Source organism: Nerophis lumbriciformis, linkage group LG07 (genome assembly GCF_033978685.3).
Source record: "Nerophis lumbriciformis linkage group LG07, RoL_Nlum_v2.1, whole genome shotgun sequence".
Taxonomy (NCBI): domain Eukaryota; kingdom Metazoa; phylum Chordata; class Actinopteri; order Syngnathiformes; family Syngnathidae; genus Nerophis; species Nerophis lumbriciformis.
This window is the reverse complement of record NC_084554.2, coordinates 35,380,559-35,403,870: the sequence shown is the minus strand read 5'-3', so window position 1 is coordinate 35,403,870 and position 23,312 is coordinate 35,380,559. Positions and strand designations below refer to the sequence as shown.

Sequence of the window (23,312 nt, the reverse complement as noted above, 5' to 3'; positions counted from 1 at the left end):
TTTTAGGCTTTAAAGCAAAAAATAGCTAGAAAGTTCCCTATTAAAAAAGTACTTATTTAACAATAATAACATTAAAAACTGTTTAAATTGTTGTATAACACTCAAAATTTGACTTTGATTCAGGCTTTAAAGGGGACTTATTATGCAAAACCAACTTTTCTTACTTATTGTTACTTGTTTTTGTGTGTTTGGGATCTGCATAAGTCCCAAAAATGTGAAACCAAACCATAGAGGCATGGCTGAGATACTTATAAAACAATCTTGCCTTCCTTTGTACTTCCTCTAAACGATTCGTTTGGAATGTGGACAACCTGTGATGTTTTTCCCAATCGTGACATCAGCGTATTATTTATATATGGTAGAAATTTACCCAAAGTGCTTTCCGCAAGTCCGCCATTGTAGTCCGACACTGTAGTCAACTACTTCTTTTTCGCTATCCTCTTAATAATAATATATTTGATTTGTATTGCACTTTACATTCATACAACAAATCTCAAAGTGTCTTGTTGTGGGGCAGACTGGCTCGTACATGCGCATGCATCATCCGCTGTTGCCATTTCTAATATAAAGTAGAATATATTTCTGATATTTGTCAGTAAACTCTATATGGAAGCACTAAAAACTACAACATTGTTAACGGGGAAAAGACGCAGCTGAAGTGGAGTCACTTAAATAAAACCACCCACTAAACGATGCATCCTGAAGAGACGGTCAGAAAGCGGCCTTAAGATGGTCTGTAAAACATAATCTATGCAAAATTTTGACCAAAGAACCACCATTACATGTTATGTAGACCACAAGGAAGTGTTTGCAATGTAAAAAAAACAACATAATATGCCTCCTTTAAGGTGATAATATCATTAGCCAGAAAATGCCTATTTCTTTTGCCTACAATATAATATGAGTCAATCTTTAGGGGAACCTTTTTTTTAGGCATGAAGTAAAATCTTTCATCTATACTTTATTGGAAGTGCTCCACCCACACAAAAGGTACCCCCAGAGAAAGCCACATTACTTTTATTTTCAATATCGTGTCAGAACACAACAGAAGTAATTTAAGGATATATTTCCAACAGGACAGGCCTATACCTTGTGCTTTGTGAAACTAAATACATTTTATTTATCTTATTTACACAACAACATGTAATATCTGTCGCTACATAGTTGCACATTCACAAAGGCCCCACGTATTAAGCAAGCTCAGTGAAGATTTTGACGTTGTAGATTTACAGTATTCTGGACTAGACATGTGGCGATATGAAAATGTCATATTACAGTTATTGTGACCAGAATTATCACAGTTGTAATTATCACGGTATTGTTAAATGCGTTAAAGTACTTAATCACACACTGAAATCTTTGAACCAAGTTTTATTTCTACAACAGTAATGTGTCTTGTATGTTAGCATTTGAGATAGCTAGCGATTAGCTGCTTCTCCAAGAAATTAGCAGTATCGCTATTTAGTATTTGTGTGGTAATTAATCATGATTTTACAATGATTACAATTTTAAACGTTAACAGTAACTAGAGCTTCGCGATTAATCGATTTTAAATCGTAATCCGATAAATAAATTATGACGATGTTGATAAAAAGAACATCGTTAAATCGATACTCCTCTCTATCATGCCTTGTGCCTCCAAGCTACAGCAAAAAGACATAATGTAATTAGAAATGGCTAAATTGTTGATGCCAATAATGAATAAAGACACATATGTATGTTTCTTTTTATTACCTGATTTCATCACAAATAACATCATGACTTGAGCAACCCTTGCACTTCTGCTATCTTTTGTAGTTTTACCAAAAAATTTAAATTCTAATCATAAGAAAAAAAAATGGGGATTTTATTTTTGTCCAAAATTGTGCAGCCTTAGTACTCATCGTCAAGAATTTTACCGCAGTTTATCATAATAGCGGTAATCGTTACAACCCTATTCTGGCTATACCAGACAACATTTGTATTTGAAATTGCAGGAAACTTTCTTAAAAATAAGGGAAATTCTGGTCTTCCCGTCAGAATTGCTGCGGCAAGTGGTTAGAAAGATCAGACTGCCTGCTACCTGTGTGCAATATTTTATTGCCTTTATTTCTTTTATTTTGAAGGCCTGACTTTACTTTATAGGATGTGATAGGGCTGGGCGATATGGCCGAAAACTATATCACAATATAGGTTTTTTATATTGATCGATATCGATAATTTATACATTTTATGACTTATTTAAGCCTGCCAATAAACACAGTAAAACAATTTCCAACTTACCAAGGGTGCTATTTGTAAGTGTGGAGAGTGTCTGGTAGCCAGGTAGAATTAACGCAGCTAAGGTAATAAAATAATTAAAATAGATTTGAAGTTAGTTGCAGATTTGAGACACGAGATAGCAGTAGTGTATAAGCTATTGAACAATACTCGGTAGTTTGGGAAGCAACTAATTAAACAGACACATTGGAAGTGTCAGGACTAGTGTTGTTCCGACACTAATAATTTGGTACCGTTACCAAAATGTATATCTATACTTTGATACTTTTCCAAAAAAAGGGAACTACGAAAAATGTCAATATTGGCTTTATTTTAACAGAAAATCCTACAATACAATAAACATCTTTCCTATTGCACTCAAATAACACTTTTACAAGGTTGAAATATAAATTAAAGGGCATTAAACATATTGGGCTTTTCTTGTTGCACTGAAATAACAATTTACAATTTTCCATATTACCATATTTTTGGACTATAAGTCACAGTTTTTTTCATAGTTTGGCCGGGCTCCAGTTCGACTTATATATGTTTTTTTCCTTTTTTATTATGCATTTTCGGCAGGTGCGACTTATACTCCGGTGCGACTTATACTCCAAACTTTTCTAAAAATAGCTCAAATAGCAGCACTTACCAGTGAGCTGCCTCTATTTTTTAAATTTGATTTATTTACTAGCAAGCTGGTCTCGCTTTGCTCGACATTTTTAATTCTAAGAGAGACAAAACTCAAATAGAATTTGAAAATCCAAGAAAATATTTTAAAGACTTGGTCTTCACTAACTGACAAAGAAACAGATAACAGATTTGGTGTCCAGTTCAAAGTGTGACGTGATTTATTGAAAAATTTGAGAGTTGACTTTTGTATTTTACATGAGTTATTATTTGTATAAAAATGGTGCAAAGTAATTCATGATTTGTTGTGATTTCACAAGACTGTCTTAGAAGTCATCATTTGAAAATGTTCAATTTGAAAAATGTGCACTTAAGAGAAAATATAAAAATAAAGTGTTGCATATTGATATTTATCTGTTTCTATATACATTTATTGTGAGAAATCATTAAGATGATCAGTGTTTCCACAAAGATAAATATAATTAATTACTAATATTAACATAGAGTTAAAGGTAAATTGAGCAAATTGGCTATTTCTGGCAATTTGCCTCACAATACGAAGGTCCTGAGTAATCTTGGGTTCAATCCCGGGCTCGGGATCTTTCTGTGTGGAGTTTGCATGTTCTGCCCGTGACTGCGTGGGTTCCCCGGCTTCCTCCCACCTCCAAAGACATGCACCTGGGGATAAGTTGATTGGCAACACTAAATTGGCCCTAGTGTGTGAATGTGAGTGTGAATGTTGTCTGTCTATATGTGTTGGCCCTGCGATGAGGTTGCGACTTGTCCAGGGTGTACCCCGCCTTCCGCCCGATTGTAGCTGAGATAGGCTCCAGCGCCCCCCGCGACCCCAAAGGGAATAAGCGATAGAAAATGGATGGATGGATGTATCAAACTGGTAGCCCTTCGCATTAATCAGTACCCAAGAAGTAGCTCTTGGTTTCAAAAAGGTTGGTGACCCCTGGTGTAGTTGTTACTGTTATGTGATTGACTGTTTGCGTGTCCCTCCCATTGCTCAGTGAATACTGTTAACTGATTGGCTGTTAGCGTGTCCTTCCCATTGCTCAGTGACAATTCCTGTTTCCCAAGTTCCCAAAACGCAAGTGACTTCATGAAAAAAATCTTGCTTCAAAATTTCTAGTTTCTTCGGACCAAAAATATAAGTATATATAAAATATTTTATCAAACGCATTTTATATTGTTATCGTATTATCGGCCCAACCCTAGGATGTGTTATGCTGATGTTGCTCGAGTGTTGCCGAGCTGTCCGCAAGCCATCCTGCGGTAGAAAGTGCAAATTAACTAATAAAAGCAGAGGTGCTGGGAAAGCGTGGCAAAATACGAGAATTTTTGTCATGGGGAAATGAGAGTGTTGACATTTAGGATTCTGGAGTCATTCTATTGATTTATTTTGCAAAAGGTGACCAACATAATTGGTGAGGTAATAATGGGAGGAGCAATCGCATTGGAGTCATTGAACTTTATCTTCTGTGACCGTTACACGCGCCACTAAGTTGCAGCCTGTAAATCTGAGGTGCCACGTTGGCAATTATTCAACAAAAAGTACAAATTAGTAGATTCATCTCCAAATTGGACAATCATCTCTAGTTGTGTTCCATGTCTAGCCAACGTGAATTGTGACGTTTGTTCCTTTGAAGCTTCTCAAACACGGCAGGCCAAATATTTACACGGCGGGGCGCCTCTTGTTTAACGTGACGTAATGCACACTTCCACTCAAACACTTTAGACAAAACACCTCCAGCTGACAAGTTACAGGCCGTACTCTCCCACAGGTTCAACCTCCTTTTCGGGGCATGCCTGAGAGCCGGTGGTCTGCTTGTGGGAAGCGGGCCGGGGGGGTTGGACTCGGCGGAGAAGCGCAACCCTGCTGACGCTGCTGTCTGACAGAAAAGAGGCGATGTGTGCATTTAGAGTTGGCTCAGGGCCAAAGAGATTAAACAGAGGTGGGCTGGAATACCATGTGAGGGCACGGCATACAAAGACAACAAACCGTCTGAACAGCTGTGAGAACGGCACTCAGCGTTACCGAACAATGAGAAGCGACGTAGGCAAAGCAGCTTTTTGCATGGGGAAAAAAAGAGCCAAGTTACCAGACACATTCCTCTGAATCCCTCCTCCACACACAGCCTAGCCAATCTTAGCTTAGCAACCATAACCAGTAAGTGTTAGCCTTTACATAGCTCCAAAACAGGCGGGGCCTTATGTATAGCTTCTTTAGTCAGTCCCGCTTTTGTCAACCAACTCATCAAGTTACGGGCTTCCGGTATATTCCAGTTGAATAGGCCAAATGATGAACAAGACAAGGCCTAAAATAGAACCTTGAGGAAAACTAATAGTATAACTAAAGTTGACCAAATGACTATGGTCTTCATCTAAATTAAACAAGCTACAGCAACAAACCAGTTACATAAACCACATTACAAAAATTGTTGTATAGAAGAACGTGGACCATGTAAACACATTGGCAGATCCTCGCGTTGACATTTTAACCTTGCTAGCAAACATAGAACATTGGGGCCCAAACTTGTGATAGACATAACTAAGGCGTTCCTCAAGGCACCCCTTTAAGTCCTCTCCTTTTCGGCAGTTACACATTTTTTTGTAATGTGATTAATGTAACTAAGGTGTTGCCTAGGGATGTAATGGTAAACGGTATAATGATAAACCGTGGAAAGATTCCCGATGGTTAGCAGTGTTGGGACTAACGCGTTACTAAGTAACGCGTTACTAAGTAACGCGTTACTGTAACGCCGTTAGTTTCGGCGGTAACTAGTAATCTAACGCGTTATTTTTTTATATCCAGTAACTCAGTTACCGTTACTACATGATGCGTTACTGCGTTATTTTACGTTATTTTTTAATGTAGTATCGGCTAGAAACAGAAGAAGTGTCGTCCTTCTGTCTCACAAGGAAAAGAAAAGGCGTGCTTTCCTCGACCGAGGAGCGGAGCGCAGGGGAGACGTTCCTCCAGGGCCTATGTACTTCGGGGCTAACACCCTTCACTTTACCCGGCAGTGGGTCTTTACAGCTCCGGACTCGAGGGTGAATGACGAGGCCGGCGGTTTGTTGCAATTTTGTGACTTTATTGGTGTCTTGCACGCAGCCATCCACCAAGCTAGAGCACCTGCACGCATCCACTGTTGCGCTCCCTCACCTCTCTCGCCCACTCACTCACTGACGTCACTCACCTCACATGCTGTCATTTCTTAAAGGGCCACACACACACACGCTACTCTCATAACAACTAAAAAGACATCATGGCGAAGCCAGAAGTCGAGTTACATGGAGACATTGTCACTACTTTTCTTTTGTCGAGCACAAAGAAAATAACATTTTAGTTAAATGTAAGTTGTGTCTTGGATCAAAGATCCCATCTACTTAAAGTTAAAGTGACAATGATTGTCACACACACACTAGGTGTGGTGAAATTATTCTCTGCATTTGACCCATCACCCTTGATCACCCCCTGGGAGGTGAGGGGAGCAGTGAGTAGCAACAGTGACCGCACCCGGGAATACTGCCCAAAACAGCAATTCAAATCTGCTGAAACAGCTACATAAATGTAAATGGGTTATACTTGTATAGCTTTTCTACCTTTTTCAGGAACTCAAAGCGCTTTGACACTATTTCCACATTCACCCATTCACACACACATTCACACACTGATGGCGGGAGCTGCCATGCAAGGCACTAACCAGGACCCATCAGGAGCAAGGTTGAAGTGTCTTGCTCAAGGACACAACGGATGTGACTAGGATGGTAGAAGGTGGGGATTGAACCAGTAACCCTCAGATTGCTGGCACGGCCACTCTCCCAACTTCGCCACGCCACATAAGCAACATGCTTTGACGAAGCTAGTAAAGAGAGACACAGACTCCGATGCCACTTCACCTCCACCTAAGGATTTTAACGGAGGGACTGCTAGCCAGGACAACATTGATAGAGCCATTGCAGCGTATGTGCTAGAAGACATGCAGGCTATTTCTACAGTGGAGTCACCCGTTTTCTGGCAGCTAAATAGCATGATACCGGCATCAAACAACAAATGGCACAGAAAACATGTTCCAAGTACCTGGACAGTGAGTACATAAACATGGAAAGCGAGCTAAAGAAAAGACTCCAAACTCTGCCTCTGCTCATCATTGAAGGTACACACTTTATCAATTCTCTTATATACTATTTCATTCTAGACTTCTAGAGTGTTTGATTATCACATCACTCTAAATGTATAGACTATAAAGTTCACAAACATAAAGAGGGATGCTAGTGGGCCAGGCCAATCTTTCATTTTCTCTAAACTAAAACTGGGGAAATGTGTAGTCTTCTGGGCTTCACTACAGTGTTGATCTCCTGAATACATGATTTTATTTCACAATTCCTTGAGAGAAAAAAAATGCCTGATTAGGCTTTGTGTATGTCATGTGTGCCTTCCTTGGGTGAAGCCAGCTTTACAGCTATGTTGTTATTATGCGGTTTGTTACTTATGTATGTTATGTTGCAGATATTTAAAATAGTTTTGTCAATTTGTTGTGGCCTGAAATAAATTGGCCCTTTGAAACATATCTTTGTCTTTGTGTGTTGTATGTAGACCACATTGCTTAGCAGAGTTCAGTGATGCAAATGCATGTCAAGTTGATCAACACATTGTATTATTCTCCAGTGCAATAACAGTACTGAAACGAAGGCTAAAAGGGCATTAATGGGAGCCTTAAAAAAAAGGAGAAAAAAATAAGTAACTAAATAGTTACTTTTCACAGTAACGCATTACTTTTTGGTGTAAGTAACTGAGTTAGTAACTGAGTTACTTTTGAAATAAAGTAACTAGTAACTGTAACTAGTTACTGGTTTTCAGTAACTAACCCAACACTGATGGTTAGTAATACCGTTTAAATTTTTAATTACCGAAAAACAGTCATTTATTAATGCATTTTAGGCAATTTTAGGGACGGCGTGGCGCAGTGGGAGAGTGGCCGTGCGAGACCCGAGGGTCCCTGGTTCAATCCCCACCTAGTACCAACCTCGTCATGTCCGTTGTGTCCTGAGCAAGACACTTCACCCTTGCTCCTGATGGGTGCTGGTTAGCGCCTTGCATGGCAGCTCCCTCCATCAGTGTGTGAATGTGTGTGTGAATGGGTAAATGTGGAAGTAGTGTCAAAGCGCTTTGAGTACCTTGAAGGTAGAAAAGCGCTATACAAGTACAACCCATTTATCATTTATTTATCATTTATAACACTGCTTACTTCCTGGAAACAAAGTCACAGCAGTGCTGGCGCATGCGCACTAGCTTTGTTTGGCTTTAATTATACTAGTATATATACTAGTACTTTATTGATTCCTTCAGGAGAGTTCCATCAGGAAAATTTAATTATTTTATTTTTTTGATGGATACTAGTGGTGTTCCTCAAGGATTCATTTTATGTCCTCTCTTTATTCAATATTTGAGCTATTCAGCTGGTGGCCCGCGAGTTCAGTTCAAAAGAAATTGGGACTCACATCTTTGCAGTAGATTCTTAAAAACACGAGTGCTGTCATAACGATGACCTTAGACTAGCTTTTTTGCAGTAGGTCTTTAAAAACAGCCGAGCGCTCCTGCAACTTTGCCAAACTAAAATCGAACGTCCACTGTGGAGGACATGGTTGCTCCAAAATATACAAGATAATAACAGCAAACTCAGTCCTAAACTTTCCCCAAATGTATTCATCTGAATATCCCTGCTCTATTGTTAATAGGAATTTTCACCAAAAACGCTTGCCTCACTACTTTTTAACTGGACCAGGGGTCCGGTAGGGTGTCATTACGGGGCTGGATTTGGCCCCAGGGCCACCAGTCAAATAGCCCTACTCTCCGCAACATCCCGACCTGCACAGCTGTGGCCCACTACACCTCAAGAGGATGGCTTGAATGCAAATAAGGATTTCACTGTACATTGTACTTGTATTAAAGGGGTTATATTCTGATTTTTCTACATTTAAAACACTTCCTTGTGGCCTACAGAATGTCAAAAGGTGGTTTTGCGTCTTCTACCCGCCAGCCAAATTGTATTTTTAGCGCTTCCATAGTAAATCTACTAACAGATATAAGTTTGTACTATACGCTACTTTGTATTAGAAATGGCAACAGCTGAGGATGCATGTGCATGTAAAGCCAGTCTGCCCCACAACAAGAGAATAGAGAAAAAGAAGGAGCTTATCGACCACAGCGTCAAAATACAATGGCGGACTTGCACAAAGCTCTTCGGGTAAAACTTTATGGAGGTATCCGCTGATGTCACAAATTGGACAAATTCTTAACGACTCGTTTGGTGGAAGTATAAAGGAAGGTAAGATAGTTTTATAAAAATCTTGACCATGCCTCCATGGTTTAATATGACATTTTCGGGACTTATTCAGATCCCAAATACACAAAAACATGTTTCGCATAATACATCCATCAATTATTATTATGACCCATGGGACTGTCTTAACATTTTTGTACGGATAAATAAATTGCCAGTTCTACAGTTATGGCTCTACTGCCCCACATTTTCTGTGGGAAAAAGACGTCTGCCACCTGAATTTGTTGGCAGTATTAAACGTGTGAAAATCTGTCGCATTTCAAGCTTTACCAACGCTTCCTGGCTGTGCTATCGACACCCAAAAACTAATTTTGCCGAGTGCGGTGAGAGGAAAACAGACGAGAGCTTTGGAGGGAGGGATTCACGCCTCTCTCTGATTCTTAACAATTATTCTCCATAATCTGTTAACAATTGAGACCTGGCTATTTCTACTAAACGAAGCATCTGGTGGAGTACAGTTTAACAACGAAATGTGATCAAAGGAGACGCTTTAGCCTTACCGTGATGTTCAGTACAGTATAACATCCAATAATGCAAAGACCTTGTGTATGTCACCTCAGGGAGAAACAAAGACATCAACAATCTAATCTGCAGCGAATCAGCAGCAACAGTGAAAAGAAGAACAGCCATCAGCAGGAAGGCGCAAACAATGTCAGACAACAGAAGAACTCCAACAATCTCCTGTTCTGGTGGCAATCAACCAGGACTCTTCCAAATCGTCCAAGATGGAGAAGTTATCGCAATCAAGATGCGGCAAATGAAAGGCTCAAGATGCGGCCCATCTATTGTCTCGTCTCGCTTGGCACGAGTGACGATTAGAATCACACGTACTAAATGGCTGCCTGCTTTAATTCAAATGAGAACTGTGAGAAAGGGTTACAAAAAATAAGTTTGGCACACACAAAAACAGCCTTTCAATTAGCACTGGTGCTGCTACACACCACCTGATGCTTTGCTGCTGACTCTGTTAGCTGCTGCGTTTTTTACTGAAACTCAATGCAAAAAGAGGCTTGTTGTTCTTTGGTCTTTTGTTTATTAGTTTTCTGTAATTGTAATTTGTTTCATGAAATGTGAAATTAATTTGCACTTCCAGGCCACCGTAGAGAAGGCATGAAAATTCAAACAACAAGCAGCCTGCTGTCCAAGTACCGTATTTTCCGCACTATTAGCCGCACCTAAAAACCACAAATTTACTCAAAAGCTGACAGTGCGGCTTTTAACCCGGTGCGCTTTATATATGGATAAATATTAAGATTCATTTTCATAAAGTTTCGATCTCGCAACTTCGGTAAACAGCCGCCATCTTTTTTCCCAGTAGAACAGGAAGCGCTTCTTCTTCTACGCAAGCAACCACCAAGGTAAGCACCCGCCCCCATAGAACAGGAAGCGCTTCTTCTTCTACTGTAAGCAACCACCCGCCCGCGTAGAAGAAGAAAAAGCGCGCGGATATCACCGTACGTTTCATTTCCTTTGTGTGTTTACATCTGTAAAGACCACAAAATGGCTCCTACTAAGCGTCAGGGATCCGGTTCATGAAAAGACGCAATCTCTCCATCCACACACGGATTACTATTTCACAGCAACTGATATTCCTGTGAACGCACTGTGGATACAACGGGAGCACGTACGGTGAATATTCGCACCACAGGGAATGAGAAGTCATCCTTCACTGTGGTTCTAGCTTGCCATGCTAATGGCCAGAAACTTCCGCCCATGGTGATATTCAAAAGGAAGACCTTGCCAAAAGAGACCTTTCCAGCCGGCGTCATCATAAAAGCTAACTCGAAGGGATGGATGAAGAAAAGATGAGCGAGTGGTTAAGGTAAGTTTAAGTTTACGCGAAGAGGCCGGGTGGCTTTTTTCACGCAGCTCTGTCCATGTTGATATACGTATGTTTGTGATTGCACATTTGCGTACATTTTGGGAGTGAACAGAGTTGTTAGAACGCTGGTTTTTAATATATTGTTAAAGTTTGACTGACCTATCTGACTGTTTTTTTGACATTCCTTTAGCGCAGTTAGATGCGGCTTACAACACCGGGCGGCTTATAGGTGGACAAAGTTTTGAAATATGCCGTTCATTGAAGGCGCGGCTTTTAACCCAGGGCGCCTTATGGTGCGGAAAATACGGTAGTAGCCTGCTACAGTGCTCACATATCTAGTCTTCTATACATCTATGCTCTGCGCAAATACATCATTCATCCATCCATCCATTTTCTACCGCTTATTCCCTTTTGGGGTCGCGGGGGGGCGCTGGAGCCTATCTCAGCTACAAATACATCAGAAAAAAACAAAACAGAAATTAAACAATATTGCATACGTCATCAGCCAAAAAAGGAGCCTTATATACACTTTATTAAATATAATACATTTATAATCCATAATAATAATATACAATATAATACATTATACACAATATAATAATTAAAGGAAACCTGTGATTTAAATCTACATTAAATTATATACTGCACTTTTTTTTTGTAATTTTCCAATTATTCACAATCCTTATGTAAGACAAGCACACATATATTTTTCTTTTTAATGCATTCAAAGTCGTAAAATATGGCAGGTAAGAGGTGGTTAACAATGCAGCTAATGAAAGTGCACTATTCTGTCCAAAAAGCCCTTTAAATAAACATCTAAAAGCCACCAGCAATACTCCATTTACAACTTGTGACCTGAATATTAACTAAGTTTTAGAAATATTGTTATTATAAGCGCTAACGCCGGTGTCGTGATTACAGAGAGCTAATTAGCTTATGCTCCTGTATTGACATATTAAGCCGGTGAGATGCTACATCGCTTCTGAGTTGGTGAAAGTTCATTCTAGATTATAAATAATGCCTCTCACCTGGATAGTAGATGGTTGTGGCCATAAAACGAGAAGTTGGTCAACTTTGACATTCAACTTATAGATGGCAAGAAAGAGACAAAAGACGCTTTTTTGCTGCCAGCTTTTTTTTTTAAACCTTTGTGAGGATAATGGTTAATTATTTATCTAAACAGGAGGATAAAAAACATCACATCAGTCGGCATGCTACAGAGAGCAGATATTTTATAGTAAGTAATTGTTTTATTATGTTCGTAGTTTGTATATATTGTTCAGCACTTGGCAATACTGCTACATGATGCTTAGTGTTTGTTGTTGAAGGAAAAGTGAACGTTGCGATGAGCCTGAAATGAATACGCCGCCATATACTTAAAATGAGCAAAATACATAAATAGTGCATGTTATTATGAATTACATATATACCTACAGCTTATATATAAAACGATGGAGGCTTTTGGATGTTTTTTGGAGCGCTTTATAGGCGTAATAGAGCGGCTCCCATTGGCTCCATTGTTACCTGACTTTAACTAAAGTGTATTTATGAAAAAGAATGCATAAAAAAAGAAAACCATAAGTGTTCTGGTCTTACACGAGAATTGTGAATGATAGACAAAATTCCCCCAAAAAGTGCAGTACCCTTTTAAAATGTATTGGCTATGCTTTTGGGAAAAATAACCACAAATTTTGCCCCAGTCATGTTTTTTGAGTCTGTCTGCAAGCTGTCTGTTGTGGAGGCCTTGTCAGATTGCAAAGAAAACAACACCCTACCTTCTCCAAAAATACCATTTATCTTTTGAAAATGTACACTGTTTAAATATATATCTTGAATTCGTCAATTCTGTCACTGCATGGCACATGTCGATGTTATTATGCACATGCCAAGATTAGATGAAAACAATACGTTATCCTACCTTTTTTTGCATTTCTTCACAGCTTGAAGCAAAGGGTGAGGAGCTCCTCTTCCTTTGGCTAAGAGCTTGACCTAAAGTGTAAATAAGTACCGGTACGTTCACATTGCGGCGACGTCGCAACAAAGCCAGAGTGAAATAAACCCTGCATACAGGCATTCAAAACTGTGTGCAAGCGCAAGCCAAACTGCATCGACCTCATTATTTGATACTTTGGCATTGTTTAACACAAGTAACCAACATTATTAAGTCAAAGAAGACAAAAGTCATCATAAGAGACTTTAAAGATGAATAAATAGTCGATTTATAATAAAATAGTAATCAAATCGAGAAGTGCCCTGCCCTACACTCCAAAATTTTCAACAGATAACATCCCAGTTCTATAGTTGTCCGCACATTTTTTTCTCCTGGCCATCACTGGTAACCTTCTGTGGTGAAATACTAAAATAAATGAAAAAAGACCAAAGGAAAAAAAACAACAAAAAAGATACAGTAACTTTTTAAGGCGCTCACTGAGCTGAAGTCTTGCAGGATTTGCAGCTATCTCATGTAATGATGGTAGGCAGAATTAAACAGAGTACGACTAACAGAGTAGAATAGAAAGAAACGACACAATCCAATGACAACACGACAACATCTTAACTTAGTGAAAGTGTTTGAGGCTGGCTGATGCAGAGTGCACCAAGGAGGGAAGCTTGCATAATGTGCCATGCAGGGGACCCCCGAGGGGCCCATCTGTTTTGTGCAAATAAACAGTATTCACAGTCAATGGGAAAAGAGCCTCATTCCTCCCAGCAGACAGCTCCATTAATCAGAACCAGGATGAGCCCGCAATGACACGTCACCAGCCCTATTCCTCCTCCTACTCACGCTGTATCTCCATTAGCCAGCCCAGGCGTCAGCTGGAGGCGGCTTCTGTTGTCACTAGCGGTGTTTTTGCAACTGTCCTCTAAGAATAACGGAGTGAGATAATGTGGCACGGGAGATAATAAAGGGGGCGTCGCTCATTTTGTTTGTTTTAAGAGGGAGAGGAAAATGGGCATTGAAGCTTGAGAGCAGTGAGTCAAAGGAACCGTAAAATAAATACACTGCAAAGTTGAAGTGCAAATAGAAGCTAACATTGGGGACAACAGTACACATCAGTTATTCAACTGGCGGCCCGAGTTCAGTTCAAAACTTGGCAGACAAACATTTTTGCAGCAAATTCCTAAAACCACTCAAGTGCTCTTGTTGTACAGAATAATTTAAACCATGTAAACAAATTGGCAGCTCTTTGCATTGACATTTTACCCTTGCAAGCAAACATAGAACACTGAGGCCACGTTTGTGATCGACATAACTAAAGCGTTCCTCAAGGCACCCCTTAAAGTCCTCTCCTTTTTGGCGGTTACACATTTTTTTCGTAAGGTGATTTATGTGACTAAAATGTTGCTTTAGCTTGTTTACTTCAAATGCAGTCAGTAGTCATTTGTTCAACTTTAATTGTACTGGTTGTGTTCCTCAGGGTTCCATTGTGGGTCCTCTCTTTTTCATCATTTGGCAATTCAAATAGTGGCCTCCGAGTTCAGTTAAAAAAACTTGAGATACTCGCATTTTTGCAGCAGATTCTTAAAAATCCTAGAGTGCTGTCATAGAGATGATCTGTGACTAGCTTTTTGGAGACGGTCCATAGAAACAGCAGAGCGGTCCTGTAACTCTGACAAAATAATATCCAAAATCAACTGTAGAAGACACAGTTTTTTCAGACTATACAAAATGAGACGAACAGAAAAGGGAGGAGTCTGGCCCCCCGGTCCTTAGCTTTCTAGAAATGTGGCTCCCAAAGCAATTTAGTTGAATATCCCTGGTATACTGTACAGTAATGTATTTTATAAATAATTCCAGAAGTTTCTTTTTCCAATGAAATATGTCTCTGAAATTCACAATTCAACAGAAATACAGCACAGCAACAGATCTCCTAGTAAAATAAGAACAGATATAGAGAAGGATTTTGTAGTAGTTGTCAAAGGTGGTGTACTGCACCATGTGTGTAAAATACACGTACGATATGTTTCCCTATAAGCTTTCCTTACTGTATCCTTGCCATCATGTGGGGATACATTATCTTTGCAGACTCCTAAATCTGATTCATGATCTTGTTCGTCTCCATGCGGGCCTGCGGTTACTCATGCCCTCCACCTTTCTCACAAGCCAAGGACTTGACATTTGGTGAGCATCAAGAGTCCCGCGACGCCTAAACGCACCATCTGACTGGGAGCTGCTGGTTGTCCAACCTAAAAACACCTTGAAATGTCCATCAGTCAGTCAAACGCTTCCCCTTAATCGCGTCACATCCATCCAGGTCTAAAAGTACATTAACCTTTCCGTTGGAACTTTTTAATCAATGTGATGAATTCTGCCAGACAGAGCGAAGCCTGACCTTCCACCCCTGACGAGCGAGTGATGGAGAGCGTGGGCGCCGTCGAGACACAATTAATATTTCATTAGCCGCACTTTAAATGGCCATTAAAGCGCTCCGTGAACTCTGCGACAGCAACATGTGATCCACTGCTGGACTGTGTGCTAGTCCTATCATAAATAAGATGAATTAGCCATCATTGAGATGCACAAAAGAAGCTCTCAGACTCATGTATATGTCAGTTTCTATTTGATTTAGCAGCATTGTAATCATAATGGTTTCATGTATTACAAGGCTGAGACCACTGAGGACTAAAACAAAAAAGGGGAGCACACCCAGCTGTACTCAGGAGGCAGGGTACACCCTGGACAAGTCGCCACCTCATCGCAGGGCCAACACAGATAGACAGACAACTCGGGATGCAACGGTAAATGGTATAATGATAAACCGCAGCAAAATTCCAGGCCGTTAGTAGTACATTTTTTAATTAGCAAAAAAAACGTAATTTATTAATGCATTGCTCACTTCCTGGAAATGCAGGAGCAGCCCCGCCTCTGCACTAACACTGTTTGCAACGGCGGAAAACAACACACGGACCTCGCGCTTGAGATTTTGCCCTTGTAGTAAACAGACACAATCTGAAATCTGGACGTATATTGGATTAGTAAAGCATGCTGAGGGTAAAATAATTGAGGATAGTCAGCCCATCACCAGAAAATGCAGGAAAAAAGTCCCCGCGAAGGGAGGCAACACTTTAAACATGTTGATCCAACTTTGGAACCAGCATTGTGAACAATACATTCAGTGCAAGGTAAGTCAACTTGTAGCTGAATGCATGATGGAAAGTGTTTAAAAATGAACATGTCATTGTTTGTCTGTCAAACTCAGTGTTAAAAACAAATCCTAGCAGAAACACTGCAAAGTGTTTTGTTTTTACAAGTGTAGCATTAGGGTTTGTGTGTCCCTGTGTGTGTGTCAGTCAGATGATTATAATAATAATTAGCATCTAATAATAATAAAAATACATTTGCTTTTCCCTTATTTACAGAGTGGGCGTGCAGCAGGCCAGTTTTGATGCCACAATTACAGTACATTAACATCTACCAACATCACACATACAATACCCAATGCCTTCCAGAAGCAGCTGCTTATGCCCCCTTTGTCAAAAATGGCAAAAGATCTCACTGCAGCGCTGTCATATTTCATTGCCAAACTTACAAATAGTAGATAGGTGTTCGGCGTGGCGAAGTTGGTAGAGTGGCCGTGCCAGCAATCGGAGGGTTGCTGGTTACTGGGGTTCAATCCCCACCTTCTACCATCCTAGTCATGTCCGTTGTGTCCTTGGGCAAGACACTTCACCCCTTGCTCCTGATGGCTGCTGGTTAGCGCCTTGCATGGCAGCTCCCGCCATCAGTGTGTGAATGTGTGTGTGAATGGGTGAATGTGGAGATACTGTCAAAGCGCTTTGAGTACCTTGAAGGTAGAAAAGCGCTATACAAGTACCGTATTTTCCGCACCATAAGGCGCCCTGGGTTAAAAGCCGCGCCTTCAATGAACGGCATATTTCAAAACTTTGTCCACCTATAAGCCGCCCGGTGTTGTAAGCCGCATCTAACTGCGCTAAAGGAATGTCAAAAAAACAGTCAGATAGGTCAGTCAAACTTTAATAATATATTAAAAACCAGCGTTCTAACAACTCTGTTCACTCCCAAAATGTACGCAAATGTGCAATCACAAACATACGTATATCAACATGGACAGAGCTGCGTGAAAAAAGCCACCCGGCCTCTTCGCGTAAACTTAAACTTACCTTAACCACTCGCTCATCTTTTCTTCATCCATCCCTTCGAGTTAGCTTTTTATGATGACGCCGGCTGGAAAGGTCTCTTTTGGCAAGGTCTTCCTTTTGAATATCACCATGGGTGGAAGTTTCATTAGCATGGCAAGCTAGAACCACAGTGAAGGATGACTTCTCATTCCCTGTGGTGCGAATATTCACCGTACGTGCTCCCGTTGTATCCACGGTGCGTTTCACAGGAATATCAGTTGCTGTGAAATAGTAATCCGTGTGTGGATGGAGAGATTGCGTCTTTTCATGAACCGGATCCCTGACGCTTAGTAGGAGCCATTTTGTGGTCTTTACAGATGTAAACACACAAAGGAAATGAAACGTACGGTGATATCCGCGCGCTTTTTCTTCTTCTACGCGGGCGGGTGGTTGCTTACAGTAGAAGAAGAAGCGCTTCCTGTTCTATGGGGGCGGGTGCTTACCTTGGCGGTTGCTTGCGTAGAAGAAGAAGCGCTTCCTGTTCTACCGGGAAAAAAGATGGCGGCTGTTTACCGAAGTTGCGAGATCGAAACTTTATGAAAATGAATCTTAATATTTATCCATATATAAAGCGCACCGGGTTAAAAGGCGCACTGTCAGCTTTTGAGAAAATTTGTGGTTTTTAGGTGCGGCTAATAGTGCGGAAAATACGGTACAACTCATTTATCATTTATTTATGTGTAAAACTAGACCTCTCATGTATTAACACTATTTTTGTATACTCGGACAAAAAGTGCAGTTGCATCTTATGGCCGTCAACTTGCAAATTTTTTACATCTATTTAGTTTCTGCCATATTACCCTGTTAATAATATTTATGTTGCTTTTATATGCACATTTAATTTTTACTTAAGGTACATGCAACAGTTATCTACAATAATGTTTCTTCTACGAAGTATATCATTTTGAATGTGTTATTTGTTTTTTTGTTTTTTAAATAAAACGGTTAAAAGATTTTAGTACTTTTTGAATATTTTGAGCACATTTGAAAATACTGCGATAATAATGATAACGTGATCATTTTGGTCACAATAACCGTGATAAGAAATGTTCATACAGACAACTATTCACACTCACATTCACACACTAGGGCCAATTTAGTGTTGCCAATCAACCTATTCCCAGGTGCATGTATTTGGAGGTGGCAGGAAGCCGGAGTACCCAGAGGGAACCCACGCAGTCACGGGGAGAACATGCAAACTCCACACAGAAAGACCCCGAGCCCGGGAATCGAACCCTTCTTATTGTAAGGCACTGAGCACTGTTTCACCGTGCTGCCTACTAATCCAAAGCAAATGTAGCAAAATAATAAAATACAAATTAGGGATGTAACGATAAACTGTAATAACGATAACCGCGGAAAAACTCCCAACGGTTAGTATCATTGTTTAAATAAAAAATTATCAAAAAACTGTGATTGATAACTGCACTTCGACAAACTCACAGACTGACTGGCGCCAGCTCGATAGCTTAAATCAGGTGTGTCAAACTAATTTTTGTTGCGGGCCACATATGTAACAAAGTAAATGTAAACATGAATAATAGCCTTTTTACACATTTTTCACTGGAAACTCTTTGATTACTATAATTTTACCAACTAATTGATGGATAACTTGCTTTGCTTGTTGCAGGATCAGATAATATTAATGTGAACAACATAAGAAATCTGTCAAAATTGAAACAATATTACATACGTCAGAAAGTGCTTTGTTATTTCAAGCCTTTTTTGCAAGCCTCATAAATGACATGCACACACATAAAATAATGCGGCATATGACATAAAATGACGTGGTAGGCCACATAAAAAATGTATGCAGCCTATCACATAAAATGATGCAGCGGCCCACTTTAAATTATGTGGTGGGCCACATTTGTCACCCAGGCCTCAAGTTTGACACCTGTGGCTTGAATGCTAACATGAATGGCCAATGAAGCTGATTTTAATTGTGATGAAAATGAGACATTATCGTCTTTCCCCATTAAGAAACGACATTCCCCAAACTAAATTCATATAAACACATCGCAGTCTGAGCAACTAAGATATTCAATTGTGCACATTGAACCTACAGGCTGTGCTCTCTTAGAACACACGCAGTTTCCATGCACTAAATTAGTCTGATTTCCTAAATAGTTATTTTTTTTGTATTTTCACACCTACGTCTGAAATCCAAGTGTCCATGCTCACTCTCTAATGTGCCTGTACTCTGCCTCCCGTACTTTGGGGCGCTTGTTTCATATTAGCGCGGACAAATTAATTGCTTTTCCGGTTGACCTATGACGTCACATTAGGCGTTGCAGATCCTTACAACTTGTTTTAAGTGGTGAGCGCCTTCAATCAATTCACAGAGCCTTATGAATGAGTTTCAAGACATTCAAAAGTTTTGTTTCCATGACTCTTCCTCTGAAAATCCCTTCGGAAAAACTTCCGCCTGTCTTTCTTTGGACCTACATCTGCCCCAATACATTCTTGGTAGTAGCGTCATGTCCGTAGCGCAATCTAAGATCATTTATTGATGCTGTCTGCTATTTAACATCAACATAGCCATTAGAAACATAATATTTCTAATCACTTAAAACAAGTTGGAAGGATCCGCAAATCCTAGTGTGAAGTCATGGGTCAACCGGAAAAGTAATTCAGTTATCCACGCTAAAATGAGGAGGCACGTGGTGTATGACCAATAGTCTCACTAGAAAGTGTGCATGGACACTCGGATTTCACACATAGGTGTGAAAATGAAGGGTGTAACGGTACGTGTCTTTGTATTGAACCGTTTCGGTACATGGGGTTCGGTTCGGAACGGAGGTGCACCAAACGAGTTTCCACACGGACATATTAAGTAGCGCACCGCACGTTGTGTAAACAATGCACACTGAGGCACAACGCACGGCATGCGAGCAACGACCGGGCTACGACAACATGCAAAAGCCAGAGCTGGAAGACCCTCCTGCCTCGTTAAGATTTCCCGTTTGGGAACACTTTGGCTTCTGCTCTTTCTACAGACAATGTGGATAAACTGATTTTTGTGGCAAAAAATATGAAGATTGAGTGAAAGTCATCAGGGTTAAAGGCTGGGGGGGGGTAAAATAAAAGTTATTCTGAGGCTGAGTTGACTTGAAACTGCTTAATGTTGCACTTTTTATATGTAGAAGACACGTTTTGTAAAATCTGAGTGTTTTTTTTTTTTTTAATCTGAGCAACAACTTGAAGCCGTTTAATGTTGCACTTTATACGTAGAAATGTTGCACTTTATATGTAGAAAGGTTTGGTTAAGAAACCAATTCTGAGCCATATCTTATTTAGTTTTTATTTTATATATGTTGACCACATTAACCCTGGCAATGAATCCGGTTTGTATATGTATGTTATTGTTATCCTTAGCATTCATGACTGCCTGCTGTTGCACTGATCAGCCTAGTGGTGGCTCACATCCATCACACACAGAGCTATTTCTATATTTGGGCAGAATTACTATAGTGTTCCCAATGTTAAAAGGATAGCGCCATTGTTTACAAATTTGGTAAATAAATAACAAGAACATTTATATTTTTTTGTTTTCTTACTGTATCGAAAATGAACCGAACCGTGACCTCTAAACCGAGGTACGTACCGACCTGAGATTTTTGGGTACCGTTACACCCTTAGTGAAAATACAAAAAAACTAACAATTTGAGAAATCAGACTAATTTAGTGCATGGAAACGTAGTGAGTGTGTCTATTTTTAGTTATTAAAAAAATAACCTAGTCAAAATATTTCAGTGTGTGTACATAAGTACTTTTTGAGCACATTCAACAATACAGCAATAATAATAACTGTGATAGTTTTGGTCACGATAACTATAGCGACTCCGAATCAGCCTGTCATTTGAAAGTAAAAAGCTCGGTTTAGTAATTGTCTAACTCGCTTCCTGTTTTGCCAACAAGCACACACAAAGTTCCGGGATGCAATGTTGTGAATGATTTAATGAAGTAACAAAATGTACAAAAGGAGATTTGCTTAGTTCGTCTGTAGACAGCATGTAGTAGAAGTGTCCAAAGCTCTCAATAAAGCGCCCAGTCTCCTATAAATCGTGCAATATAGCGGTAAACAAAAATTATGGTTATCCAGCTCAACTTTCTCCTCTCGCCACGCCAAATGCAGGTAACAACACATTTTCACATTGTTACATCCCTAATACAAATACTAGGGTATTCATTTAGATCAACAAAAAATATGAAACATGCAAAATGTATGTGACCTCGTATTAAAGACGGTTTCTAAGCAGCTAAGCAGAGTAGTGCCACCCCCTACTGCCTCCTGAGGCAAGGAGGGGTATTACGGCAAAAGATGAGAAAGCTACTTTTAAAAGGTAATGAGGTCAAACTTTGTGATTCAGTGTTACATTTTTTAAATAATTAACTGGATTTTGTATAGCCAGTACAAGGGTTGTGTTGAAAAAAAAACGGTCATACAGCAGAGGATGACAACGAATCCCACCAGGGGATTGTTTGATTTTAAAATAAAGTATAAAAATTTAAAATGATCTGATCTTTGTCAACAAAGACAGAAGACGACAATGCAATGCGGCATGGCGAAGTGGGTAGAGCAACCGTGCCAGAAACCTGAGGGTTGCAGGTTCGCTCCCCGCCTCTTACCATCCAAAAAAAAAAAAAATCGCTGCCGTTGTGTCCTTGGGCGGGACACTTCACCCTTTGTCCCCGGTGCCACTCACACCGGTGAATTGAATGATGAGTGATAGGTGGTGGTCGGAGGGGCCGTTGGCGCAAATTGCAGCCACGCTTCCGTCAGTTTACCACCACCAGGTGTGAATGATTGATGGGTTCTACATGTAAAGCGACTTTGGGTACTTAGAAAAGCGCTATATAAATCCCAGTTATTATTATCAAGAAACACTTCAACATACTGTAGTTAATGGATGCATGGTTTGGGTGTCTCTCAGAGAACACTGGCATAAACAGCTGTGGCTGTAGGCAACGTCCTGTTGTAGTTTTTGATAAGCATTTTAAATATGGGTTGTTAGCAAGCAACAAACACAAACCCTGGGATAATTTAAAAACGCTGTGTTCCTAAATTGGTATGAGACTCATACACCTACATTCACAGACAGTCCCATTATAATGTGTTGCGTTGGGTAGAACAGGTAAACAAATCAATATTAAATTTAAAAAGATTAACTTGAAATGTAACGCCCTGTGTTCAGTTGAAGTAAATAAACATCCCTGCTACAATTCAATTCTTTAAAGTATTCCAGCACCAATACTAAGATTTAGGACGCAGCAGCAGTCCATTAGGTGTGTCCATGTTTCCTTTCCCCTAGCACATAAACAAAGTATGTAGGTCAGTCTTCACCACGCTCGAGGTGAAGCGCATTGTTTGCCAGCGTGACTCATGTCAGCCGCACATCCTGGACACTGCTCCCTGACATCCACTACAGTTATCAGTGAATCTTCTACACCCACTCAGTACCTGAGGATCAGGTTTGCTGTGCTGGAAAAACTGTCGTCCTTATAGTTGAGGTATAGATCCGTCAGGTAGTAGACTTTGGGCACCGGGGTCAACACGCCCTGGTCAGCGGGGATCCCTGTGCAGGACATCGTGTCCCTGAGTAAAATGGCAGTTTGTGATGCCGCTTGTTAAGTAAAATAAAATAAAAAATTCATCATCATCAAGAAATTAGATTCTTTTATGTAATACATTTTTTTTTATTTTTGTGCATCCGCAATTCAAACAAGAGCTGATAAACTGACGTCAAAGGCCAAATAACAACCCATGATTTAATTTGCTTCCGATTCTTGGGGAACAATTTGATTCAGAATCGATTCTCTATTCAAACCGATTCTTGCAGTATTTTGATAAATGAATTTTAATAAAACCTTTTCAAAACAGTTTACAAAAGCTCCTCTTAGCTGCTGACATGACATATATGCACAGTGAGTGACCTGAAAAAAAAAAAAAAAAATTGATTCTTAAAAAAAGAAATCATACAGGGTTTTCCCAAATGTACCGTAACTGAATGTGGCGCAGCGCCACGTCATTTTCATTGCCGCCACAACTTGAAAATAAGTTGTTTTTTACGTGAAAATAAATGTAATTAATATAATGTATTGTATCCCCCAGAAGAAGTGACACA

The 23,312-nt window shown here is 40.0% G+C and overlaps 1 long non-coding RNA gene across 2 annotated transcripts in view; it reads right to left on the bottom strand.

Annotated features, from left to right (window-relative positions):
* The window catches only part of LOC133609586 (uncharacterized), a 46,741-nt gene that overhangs the window by 13,900 nt on the left and 9,529 nt on the right, over nt 1-23,312 (bottom strand). The window contains exon 3 of one of the 2 annotated variants that reach the window (XR_009815741.1): nt 22,649-22,783. The exons of the other annotated variant lie outside the window; for it this stretch is intronic. This is a non-coding gene — a long non-coding RNA (uncharacterized lncRNA). The remainder of the gene's footprint in view (nt 1-22,648; nt 22,784-23,312) is intronic. 2 annotated transcript variants of the gene reach the window in all.